Source organism: Ambystoma mexicanum, chromosome 2p (genome assembly GCF_040938575.1).
Source record: "Ambystoma mexicanum isolate Mex_15411 chromosome 2p, UKY_AmexF1_1, whole genome shotgun sequence".
Lineage (NCBI taxonomy): Eukaryota > Metazoa > Chordata > Amphibia > Caudata > Ambystomatidae > Ambystoma > Ambystoma mexicanum.
In genome coordinates this window covers 699,384,467-699,396,814 of record NC_090923.1, presented here as the reverse complement: position 1 = coordinate 699,396,814, position 12,348 = coordinate 699,384,467, and positions in this window count along the sequence as shown.

Here is a 12,348-nt window from a genome sequence, read left to right as displayed (position 1 = left end):
TTAGAGGCTTCATTACATTTACACACACATGCATTTTGATTTCTTGTGGCCACATTTATGTAAGAAGTGGGAAGAGAATCTCGTTCCCTAGCCACTGGGTTCTGATGTGCAGTATTAAGGACAGTAGGTGTTAACATTTCTGTAGAGATTTCAAAACCCAGGGCATACAGCTGATTTGTGGCCAACCAGATAGTATTTTGGATGACTCTAGAGTACATCCATATTTTAATCATATTTAATCTGGGAGCGTTTGGAAATTCAACTAATGTAATGTCAGAAGAGACAATATCCTCCAATTTGGGAATATCCAAGAATATTGCCAACACTGACCGATGATTCAAATTGTACTGCTTGCATGGGTTTGGTCTACATATCAAGTTTAGGAAATGGGCTGCTGGTCGCTTTAGTTGGAGTTTGTCAGTTTTGTTGATAATTGACTTTAGAACCTTTTGATCAAACTTGACATTACTTGCTATCAGGCGCATTTCTTTATTTGAGGTTAGCACCACTTTTATTAGTTGAATTATGTCCGGTGCCATGTCTGCTAATAGTGAGCCATGTTTTCCTTGTGTTTTTCTGTGATCTGCCTCGGGTAAAACAGTTGGCGTTTCTGTATTAGAGACATTCTCACCTATCTTCTCATCATTCGGGCAACCTCCATCAGCTGAGCAAGGCTGGGCACTGTGCCATTTGTTAGGTATGTCTACATGCAGCTGTAAATATCCATCTATGGTATCTCAGGTCTAATTTGCTTCTGTCCAATGGGAAGAAGCGTATGGCTGGCCATTTAGTCATCTACGGCTGTTCTAATTTCTTGCCGATGGGCGTCAGATGCAGCTTGAATGGCACTGGATGTACCAACTGGTAGAGAAGGACGTTGATCCTGTATGGCTGTTAAATTATTATCTTTCGCTCCTACTTGGGACAAAGCTACTTCTACCAGTTCATCCAGTGGCTCATAAGGAACAACTTTTTTGCTCCTATTAATCAGTTGGTGAGTTGCCCTAGCATAAGCTTGCTGTTGATATTTTTTTTTGATACTGCATTCGAGGCCATTACTGAGCTTTTGTTAGATATCTTAATGGCTTTAAAAAATTGCTTTGTATTTGCTGTGACCTTTATCTTTGTGTCTTTTTGATTTTTGGACAACTTTGTCTGCAAGGTAGGTCGGGTTTTCTTTTTAGGTAAATTAGTAAAGATTGTATATGTATTTTTAGAAGGAACCTGGGCCACAGATTGGCTAGTTGTTATTAAGCTGTCACCCGCATTAAGTTGGCCGGGCAATTAATAAATAATTGCTTCATGAAATGGAACCGGCATACTCAATTTAGAATGTATTTGGGATGCAGGAACCTCTGGTTTACTTGGTTGTTTTTTTCACAAGGAGACGTGTGACAAGCAACTGTGGCTTGCACAATAAGCACTTTTGGATCAGGCTGCGTTTCTCTCATCTTCCTGTTCAACATAGTGCTTGTTTCTTTTTGCCATAGTATGATTTGTTCAATTTTTTTGATTGTAAGGACAATTTTTTATCAAGTGATTCATACAATTCGTTCAGTGAGAGCACTGTTATATTCATGGCATTCAGCGTAATTTCAACCAATTTTGTAACAGAGTCCAATTTTGGAGAGATGGAAAGATTTACGGTCGGGCCAGACTGTCTCCGTGGCCTGGGATCATAAAAACAGGCCACTGAGTCTAGGTTTGCATTGTCATCTCCATCAAACAAAATAGGGGAGCCTGATAAATTAGCAGAGTGGCAGTGAGCCGAAAATCAAGTGGCGCTTAAGGCCAGATCTATTATGGCAATGTCTGGTGAAACATTTAGGAAAGGTGAAGCAATTTCTACCAGTTCTGCATTAGGAGGAACATTTTTCAAGAGAACACTGTCCGTCATTGAGGAGTTAGAATCTACTCCTGACCCTGTCACCATTTCTTTCAAGGTGGATTTAATCGGGACAATGTTTTCCTCCACATTATTAGCTGGGTTCACGCTTGCTTCCTTTGGTAAATCAGCTGGAGTACAATTTAGCAGTTCCACACCTGGTTGAAAGTCCGTACAAAATTTCTGTATATCCGATGCCGGAGAATAGAAAGGGATAATTTTTGCAGCTTTCGGCATCCTTTTACCAAGTGGACTGGAAGCTGACTGTTTTAAACTTTGTTTCCACGAGCCGAGCGATTGAGAGCTTTGTCTCAATGTTCGATCTAGCAGAGAGTGAATGTCAGGCATGCCTGTTTTCAGGGTGGGTACTTTAAACTGGAGCATCGCTCCTGGCCTCAGCACCAGTTCATGGAAGCAAAATACAAATTGTACCTGGGTACCTCTTTACCGCTTCTCCACTGCTTCACGGCGAGGAGGCAAAGAGCTCATTCCAGGTACTTCACCTGGTGCGTGCGCGCCGGTGCATGCGCGATCGCAATTTGTACTCTTTCACGCCAAAGGGGAGAGGCTTCCAATGGTATGCTCTACAACAGCGCTTTTCTCACTAGATAAAGAGAAAATGAGTATAAGTACAAGTATATAAGGATATATATAAATATATCACAGTTTAGAGTTCACAAGAGTATCTTCAGTCTTTATGGAGTGCAGGAAGACGTAAGAAAATACCGTGATGGAACGTTCCATGCTTGCAGCAAATATCCAAACAGCCAGCAGGAGAGGCAAAGAGGTACTTCCAGGTACTTCGCCTGCTTATCACTGACAAGTATCCACGTGTCAACATCCTATCAGGTATTTATAGAGTTATATGTTATTCCCAACATATTCATAACCTAAAAAATCGATAGATCTACATGACTCCCAGTAATGTTCCACTTACTGGTGCATTCCTACAAATAGTATGAACAAGGAAACAACATTTGAATTCAGTGTCCTTCATTGTGGGTTTACATTAGGAATTATTATTCTTACGTCTTGTGATACTTACAACGGTTCATCTTCCTTTCCTTTCTGCCTATATTCAAAGGGAGGTTGTTTCTCTTAGATCGGGAAGGTGGCCATTGCTATCATTCGGTGTATGATTATTCCATTTCCTACCATTAAAGTGGCATCTAATTATTTCAGTCCCAAATTTAGAAATCTCATATCTAGGGACATGATACTTGAGAGAAGCCCGAAAGCTTACTTTCAATGGGCTAATGGTTAATTTGTTATGGTTGTTTATTATTTTCTTTAATTATTATTCACTCCTCTGATCATATTTTTTATGTTGTCTGCACAAAAGCACATTAGAAGGACACATCTACTCTATTTTTAAAACAATTCAATGATTTATTTGCATGTACTTCAGGATATTAGGCCAACTACATTTTATTGAGTTGTTTCCTACCTTTCCGATGTATTCTCCTGTTTTTCTTTTTTTAAGCTATTGGCATACGGGTGTTTTTGGCACCAGGTACTTTATTTTAATGTCATTTTTGAAGTAATTATTTATTTATTCAATGATTTATTTATTTATGTATTTATTGTTCGCTTGTTAGATGCTTATAGAGCAAGAAAACACTGTTTCAGAACGCCCACAGGTCAAAGGGAGGGAACAAGACAGTGAAACATATTAAAAAACACCAGAATATTAAAAACAGTGCAGGGAAAAAGGAAAAAGGATGAACCTACCATGCCGTGTGTGTAATCAGAATGTGCAAGTGCAGCTAGGAAGAGGGCAGAGGGGGTAGGTGCTGGAGTGTCTGTGCTCGTGAGTAAACCACCGATGAAGTGCATGGTATGGTGAGTGCTACATGGCCAGGAGCCGGGTTGGGTATAAAGGTGAACCTCTAGGGCAGAGGGTGTGCCATGGCAAGTTCTGAGGGTAGACAGAAGCTGGGGTGATTGGGTGTGGGAGATCAGTGGCCCAGAGGATGCATAAGGGCCCAGGACACCAATCATGACAACTGTGAGATTAGCAGAGGAGAGAAGAAGGGAAGGAGGAGGTAAAGAGGAAGGTCTTGAGGAGCTTATGGAATTTAAGATAGTCCTTCTAAAGGCTCAGAGAATGGAGGAGCCAGCTGAGGAAAGTGATCAACCTCTTGTCTTCTGTTTAGCAAAACACTTTACACACAAATAGTTGGTATCAGAGGAACATAGAGGTCTGGAGGGAGAGTATTTAGTAAGATAAAGTTGAAGAAGTTGTGGTCCCTCGGCCCGGCAGCCTTATGGATGATGCAGAGGGATTTGAATTTAATATGTGCAGCAACCAGGAGCCAGTGAAGACATTTTGGGCAGGAGAGATGTGGTCCCCAGGCCTAAGGCCAAGGATAAGTCTTGCTACCCTATTCTGGATTAGCTGGAGGGGTCGCAGAGTGGAAGAAGTTAGAATCAGGAGGAGCTTATTGCAATAGTCATGCCTAGAGAGAACCAGGGCTCAGGTAACATTGAGCCACCGGGAGAAAGTGAGAAATGTAGAATTCCTTTGAGAATGAAGAGCTGAAAGTGGGACTTCTTAGCAATGTCCTGTGTGTGAGGGAGGAAGGAGAGAGAGAGAGAGAGAGAGGAGTCGAAGATGAGTCCAAGATTTCTGGCTTCAGAAGAAGGAGCAGGTGGAGAGTCCATAGAGCAAGGCCACAGTGAAGGGAAGAAGGAGCGAGCAGGGGTCCCGATTGGAAGGATCTCAGTTTTACATGCGTTGAGGCAGAGATTGTTGGCAGTGAACCAGGACTGGATGGCAGATAGGCAGTCAGGGATGATGGAAGGAGCAAGAGGGTCAGCAGGAAGTTTGAAAATTTGTTGTGTGTCATCTGAATAACACTGGAAGTTGGGGTAAAAGGAGGAGATTAGGCATGCCAGCTGAGCAACGCAGATGTTAAAGAGCCAAGGGAGAGAACAGAACCATGGAGGACACCACAGGTGGAGAAGGAAGTAGGACAGAAGATGCCCAGGATGACTTGGGGAGAGTGGTCAGTTAGGGAGGATGTCAGGTGGTCCAGTGCCTGTTCCGATATACCAAGGGTATCATGAAGCATTTACATGAGGATGGAATGGTTTACTGTGTCAAAGGGAGAGGTGAGATCGAGAAGGATGAGGACAGCTGGGGAGTTGGAGTCCAGAGATGTGAGCAGTTCTTCACGGGTGTTCAGAAGAGCTGTTTCCATGCCTCTGGATGCTCAGAATCCAGATTGATGGTCATGGAGACCACCAACAAGTTTGATGTGCAAGTTGATATGCGGCAAGGCCAGCTTCTGCAACGGTTTCCCTAGTAAGGGGGTGATGGAAATAGGGTAGTTGGCAGGACAGGTAGGGTCTGCTGAAGGACGTTTTTTTCAGGATGGGGCACACAACAGAGTGCTTGAGGGAGGAGGGGAAATATCCAGTGGCAAAAGAGTGATTGCAGAAATCAGCGAGTGCAGGGGCAAGAGAGCCAATGTTGTCCTTGATGGTCCTGGATGAGCAAGGGGAATCCTGTTTAGAAGAGACCTTCATGGACCAGACAACTCTGGTAACTTCTTCAAGTGTAACAGGGGAGAATGAGGAGTGTGAGGATGGAGGAGTATGAGGGGCCAAGGGAGGCAAGTGGGTGTGGGATGGTTTGGGAGGGTGGGTAACAGGGGTGCTCGGGATGTCCTGAGTTTTGGAGAGGAAGTGAGTGGCCAGTACATTACAGAGAGCCTGGGAAGGAGAAGGGGAGGAGAAGACTGCAGAAGTTTTGACTTAGTTCCCTGCAGATCTTGAAAAAGTGTAGCCGTGTTGTTGGATGCACCAGCAACCTGTGCCTGTATGTGGGCTCTTTTCTTAGCACGGATGGAGCGTCTGTATTGCCTTTGGAGCAGGCAACATGCCAGGTTGTCAGAGGATGAGCCTGAGGTTTGCCACTTCTGTTCCTCGTTTCAGGGCCACAAGTTCAGAGTCATATCAGTTGTTACACTTCGTGGCAGGTTTCAGGTGGATCCTCGTGACTGGGGCAAGAAAGTCAATAGTATTGGTGATGGCCAAGTGGAGGTTGTTGATATTGCTGAGAGCAAACTGAGAAGACACACCTATTTACAAAAAGTTTAAGACTTGTTTGAGACTAAGAAACAGACCAAGGAGGCTCTGCTGTTGTTTATATCCACATTTTCAAGAAAGAGTTTCCAGATCAGTAGAATTATCAAAAAACCCTGGAATATGCTACACAATGACTCTGTTCTATACAAACTATTTCCAAAGGCACCCATTATAGCCTTTAAAAGAGATATGAATTTCAGAGACGAACCTGTGGGAGCCGAAAAACCTCTGAAAGATATACAACTATTTTTGAGCACAAGAAGGAAGGGGACCTTCCCTTGTCTGAGTTGCAGCCACTGCAGCAACATTTTAAAAGGAGATATAATTTCACATCCACATACGGTAAGAAAATTAGGCTTAGGGACTATGCTACCTGTCTCACCTCAGGTGTGCTCTATACTATTAAATACCCATGTGGACAACTCTATATTGGTCAAACTATGAGACCTGTGAAAAAACATTGGACGGAACACAAATCCAACATTAGATGTAACAACTCTAAATCTCCAGTGGCAAGACATTTCCATGAACTCCAGCATACTGAATCCCAATTGAAGTGTCTGACATTGGAAGTGATTAAACACCCAGGGAGGAGGGGGGGCAATTACCAGTCTCTCCTTCTTCAGAGAGAAATGTACTGGATACACCTCCTTGACACCGTTCACCTGAGAGGGTTGAATGAAGATTGTTCCTTGAACTGTTTTATGTAATGGTCAAATACATAAGGGCTGATTTATGGAAGTTGTGCGCCAAAAAACAGGGATTTGTGCGCCATTCTGCCCGCAAATCCCTGTTTAACAAATGGTGATTTGCAGGCAGAATTGGCGCACAAATCCCCGTTTTTCATTGCACAACTTCCATGAATCAGCCTATTAATTTCTTTGTACACACAATGATGTTCATAGGTTTGTCAGCATGGGACGTCCTGTACATTTTAAACATTCACTGCTATGCAAAGATGTCGTTGACTATGAGTATAGATTCTAACCGCCCTATTTTGGGCTTAGTTGTGTCATAATAATGACTATGTGACCATGTTGTGTATATTAGCAAATACAAAGTTGCTCCTGTAAATTGACATTTGCATGGATATTACAATGGTAGCTAGCGCTATGTTATTCATGCACATGTTACTGTAGACTCTATACCACGTTGTGTATCCCAGCTGATACAAAGTTACTTCTGAAAATTCGAATTTGCATGGATATTACAATATTTAGCAACATGTTGTTTAAACACAGTGTTAGTTGGACGTGTTTAAATGGGAAATGTTGCTCCTGTTCTAAAGCATTACTCGTTATTATTCACAAAACTTGTACCTAGAAATATAGGTGTTGCTATACAGTAAGCACCTGGGAATAAACTAATGAGCCAACTGGATGTTGACCCTTCTTTTATTTTCCTGCATTAAGCAGTTCATTGTGTTTATTTTCTTTGTACCGATTCGGGTAGACTATTTTGGTACAATCAGTCAAGCGTTTTAAGCTCCGTGCTTGGTCACGTTATTTCTTTTGGAGTGACAGATTGGGGAGTTTAGGCATACATCTAGAGGAAGGTGACGATTATCCAGAGAGATATTACGGTTTTCACTCGAATTTCAAGATGGATGATTGAATTTTAGAGTTAGCTGTTTGTCCGCTTTCTATCTTTAATCATACGGATCTCAGCATTTAACTATGGCAAGTTGCGGAGTCTCTCCATGAGCTCTGTAGCGCTGGCCATGAACGCAAGTGACTTTCACGTACTCTGTTGAGACTTCCAGCCGCTGTACTTATATGGTGAGTGTTCTTATATTATATTGTTTTTCCATTAGTATACCTGATAGGGTTATATTAGACTAATGACACACTGGGTTGCTAGCAATGTTCTAATCTGGTCTCTGTGTTGTTCACTGTATTCAACCCTGATTTTTCACATATAGGGCCTCATTACACGGCTGGCGGTAAGGATTTACCGGTAGCGGTATTTTACCGGTACCAGTAAATCCTTACCGCCTTACTACGAGGTCCCTTTGCGGGTTGGGGAATTTAACTCCTGCTTTTTGCAGGCATTAAAAACCAACCCGCAAAGGGACCCAGGGAGCTAATTACGGTACCGCAATTTGCGGTACCGTAATTAGCGCCTTCCCCATTCCCATTATGCCCTATGGGGCAAAAATGGGAATGGGGAAGGGCAATGGTGGAAGGGGGAATTACCGCCCAGCCAACCTTGGAATGGGGCGGTAATTCCCCTTTCCGCCAAGGCGGTGCCTGTATTTTACCAGCATGAACCATGGCGCTAATAGCGCCATGGTTCTCCGCCATCCGTGTAATGAGGCCCATAGTGTTGTGACTATGAGTCTTCTAGTTGGAATGTAACAAGCATTGTGTCTGCAAGAGTGGAGATACTTATTAAATAAAATAACTGTGAATCGTTTCCCCTGGGTGGCTTGAGCCTTTTGCAATCTTTATTTTTACATTTTGTGAGCTACTTGATGTATTGAAAAATGGTTTAACTAGTTAAGCTATTCTATTTGGGACGCTATGCACCTAACATGGCGTTTTTTACAAATTCTTTTTCAAGAATATTACTTATTTTAAAGATTACTGGTTATCAATAACTGTGAATTCAATGGGGGTTCCTTGGCCAGGTTTGGCTCCTTGTCCCTAAGTGGATGATAGGGGATTTTTTCAGGTGTGTCCATTGTGCCCCTTGACACTCCTAGTTAAATGAGAGTTGAGACACAGGATGTCTAATGACCCATGTTGTGTTTTGTTTTCTGCCTTTTTGGATTACTTATAGGACCCTGCTCTTGGCTATATTTTCTTCTTCATTTATGTTTATGGTGCTTAGATAAGCCCTTTTTATTCTGTTTGGGCTAACTTTGCATGAATACCATCACATGCATGATTTTGGCAAATTACACCAGGGTGACAAAGCCTTACACTATGAGGGTCACTATATAATGGCTTTTGCCTGATTTTTACTTTATCATATGGACACATCCATCTGCCTTTTAGTGCTGGATGCCTTATTTCGAATATGTTAAATGCTCTGCACTTGTAATACCACCCTAATAAGCATGTTTTCTTTTTGGCTCTAACATAATTGAATGTGCACCTGATTAAGGAGATACACTAGTTTGATATGGTTGTTTGTTATGTCTCTTCCAGCCCAAACTGCTCTTGAAGAAGGGGCTTATACCCCGAAACGTGTCAGCTTCTTTCGGACTACTAACTATCCTGGAAACATTGATGTTATTAAATCATTCTTGTTTTGACAAAGAATTCTGTTTCTCGTTGTGTATCTATTGGTATTAATCCTTACTGCATAAATAGATTACATTCTGATTAATATGAATTGGCTGATGTCTCCGCATTGTTTAGTGTGTTGGGGAGGAGAGGGTCCTATCCATGGACATTGTTGTCTTTTAGTATTGCTGAGAGCACAGTCAGTGGTAGAATCTGAGGTAAAGGGGTAAGGGGGGATGAAGGTGGAAGCAACGGCATTAGCTGACACTCATTTCATTGTGCGGATGTTGGTGAACGAGGTTGGCAGGGCTTTTGGGGGTACAGTCAGTGGGCCAAAGGGACACAGGTGGGAGGAGAGGCAGAATGGTCTGACCAAGAGAGAGGGGTGACCAGTGGGGAGGAAAGACAGAGGTTGTCCAGCGTGTGTCCAGCCGAGTGCGTTGGACCAGAATGGAGAATGGAGATGGATAGAGAGGTGCAGAGGTCAATGGATGCTGTGAAAGGGGAGTCCAATTGGATGTTGAAATCACACAAGAGGAGGAGATTGGAGGTGGGAGAAATTAAGGAAGAACAGAACTCAGCCCATTTAGAGAGGAACAGGGTGGTAGCACCTGGAGGCCAATAAATGGTAGCATTGGTCAGGGTGGAGGAGGGAGAAATGGCCAACTTGCACATCAGGCTCTCAAAGGAGGAGTAGAGGTTGGTGGGTAAGATGGAAGACAGTACCCACTCGGGGAAGATTAAGGCAACCACAAAGCCGGCACATTGAGATTGAGGCTTGGAAATTATCTATCTTGAAGCCGGCAGGGAGGACAGAGTCAAAAGCAATGACTGAGCTGGCATTGAACCATGTCTCGGTGAGAGTGAGAATGTTGAGGTCAGTGTCTTCAAGAAGGAGGCAGATGTTGGCAGAGTGTTTGTTGGGTGAGTGGGCATTAAGAGTCGCCAGATGGAGGAGGTCTCTGCCTTTGAAGCTTTTCTGAGGTGGGGTGCATGGGCATGGTACACCGGTCAGAGGGGGAGGGATAGAGAGAGTAGTGGGGGAGAGGCAGAAGAAGGAAGTAAGTTAATGAGAGGAGGCAGGATCTGATGTAAGTTAATGAGAGAAGGCAGGATCCGATCAAAGATAAGGAGGTTGGGTTGAGGACTGTGGACCAGGATAGTGCCTGTGTGGTAGACATTAACGAAGCAACATGAAGATGAGAAGCCGGCCAAGAGGACTTCCCACTTGGTGCCACTGGACTTCCCACTTTACTTCCCACTTGGGAGGAAGTGAAAGGAGAGAGATTAGAGATACGATGAGGCATTCATGGATTAGAGAAAGGACAGAGAAGAGGATATCAGTGAAGACTTCTCTGGAAGAAGCACTGCCATAGGTGTCTGCGATGGGAAGGCCAGGGTTTGCACTCAGGATATCTTTTTTGTGCTTTTATCTTCCGGATTTTGTGAGAGAGGTGGGATAGGTTATTTTGTACCATTTAGAGTAGATGGATGATAGCCGTTGGGGTAGCAGAGGTTATTAGTGGAATGAAAGAGGAGTGGCTGCACAGCACCGATCTAGCTAAACTCACCAAGTGGCATAGTAATCACAAAAAGGCACACATGTCATCCAAAAAGGAACTTGAATTTCAAGAAACAAGAGGCACAGATGCAATGCAAAGATGTGCACAGATCTAAAAGCACACACACATCTGAATTCGATTTTCAATAATAGAAAAATAGTGGCACAGATGCAATGCAAAGAGGTGCACAGATGTAAAGGCATACACACCTAAATTCAATTTTCAAAAATAGTGGCACAGATGCAGTGAGAGAGGAAGTAGGTTAGTTAAGGCAAGGGAGGCAGAGTACATAGCCACAGTGATTGGATCAGACAGATAATGGAGGAGGTAAGGGGAGAGTTCAGCCATCATGTCTGGTAGATCTGGAGGGAGCATAGAGGTCCATGGGTCCAACTTCCTGGGTTAGCAGTATGCCAGTCTGGAGGCAGATTCATAGTTTGAGAAGGGGAATATGGAGAAGGGCCTTGAAGCCCGCCCCGGCCTGGACAGTCACAGACAGGGCCTTAACTCAGGGCCTTTGATGGAGGGGGCTGGCTAAAGCTTGCTGGTACCTCCAATAGGCCAGAAGAGGGCTGCCCTGCCCAATCAGTCTGCACAAGGCGGGATCACAAAGCCACTGAGGTGTCTTCTAAGTATGTGGAAACATTGGTGGCCATTTTCAAAGTGCCACAAGGAAACCCAGGCACATCTGAATGCACATTTAAGCTTTTTCAGTGTTGGTTAGCTTGCAAAAAAGAGCTGCATTTGCCCCCAGGAGTGTGGCCAGGCAGTCGGTGGGTCAACCACTGGTGTACCATCAATTTCAAATATTCTAATTAAAATGTTTGCAAAAAATACTTTTTGGGTTTTAAAATATTTTTCATACAGCATGTGAGTGGTCCGGATGCACAGAAGATGGTGTGGTGCTTTTATTGTGATTTTATCACCCTCCAGGTGTCGTGCAGGAAATTAGCCCTTTCCTTCCTTCCTTCACACGATGTGGGGCTCTCTTACTGTTCACTGAATCTGCATCAACCTTTCCAAAAGACATGTATGGTCCTCCAAAGATTTGGGGGAAACCTTTCTATTGAGCTGATAAAGGTGGCTAAACGTAATGTAGGAAGAGTATTGAGAGAGTTGTATTTCAGAGTAAAACTTCCATAATATATTTGGCTATCATCTACAACAAAAACAAGAATAAATGAACCTTCACTAAATTCGGATTGTTATTAAGAGCTTCAATCAATGTGAAATCCTTCAGTGGACTGATAGACATCGAACATGCAGAATTTTTTAAACCTGAAAAATAAAATGTAAGCGTAGACCATGATTTCCTGGACCTGAGCAATGAGCGCATACCAAGACCAGAAATGGATCACACTGGAACCAACCCACCATCGCAGATCAGATAGTGACGTGCTGCACAACCTGCAATTCAAGATATTGATTCAGTAGATGGTTCACAGCCTGGGTTCCTGATAACATATAAGGCACAGGAGGCGAGTTGTTAGCCATTGTGGGTGCTTATATAACAAAACCTAACAGAACATATAGCACATTCCTCATTTGCCAGTTCGCACTCCTTTAATTCCCAATTTCT